Here is a 200-nt window from a genome sequence, read left to right as displayed (position 1 = left end):
CTGAGATTTCAAAAGAAAATAAAAAAAAAAAAAAAAAAAAGAAAAAGGTTGTTCCAATTATTTCAAGAGAACTACTCACATCAGTTAAGACAAGTGTTTGTCTAAACTTCTGCAGTTTATGCCAAATACAGCAAAACACTAGGCTCTGTCCGTGTTCATTTCAGCTACCAGTGATCAGGAAAACAGAAAAAAACACTCCA

At 32.5% G+C, this 200-nt stretch overlaps 1 protein-coding gene and 1 long non-coding RNA gene across 4 annotated transcripts in view; both read right to left on the bottom strand.

The window, feature by feature from the left end:
• The window catches only part of GMDS (GDP-mannose 4,6-dehydratase), a 409,857-nt gene that overhangs the window by 168,031 nt on the left and 241,626 nt on the right, over window positions 1–200 (bottom strand). The window lies entirely within an intron of this gene.
• The window catches only part of LOC308189350, a 117,512-nt gene that overhangs the window by 61,024 nt on the left and 56,288 nt on the right, over window positions 1–200 (bottom strand). The gene's annotated exons all lie outside the window — the stretch shown is intronic.

The sequence above is a fragment of the Anser brachyrhynchus genome, assembly GCF_964034855.1.
Source record: "Anser brachyrhynchus genome assembly, chromosome: 2".
NCBI classification, from domain to species: domain Eukaryota; kingdom Metazoa; phylum Chordata; class Aves; order Anseriformes; family Anatidae; genus Anser; species Anser brachyrhynchus.
Note: the sequence above shows the minus strand (reverse complement) of the source record. Positions and strands in the feature narration are given on the sequence as shown.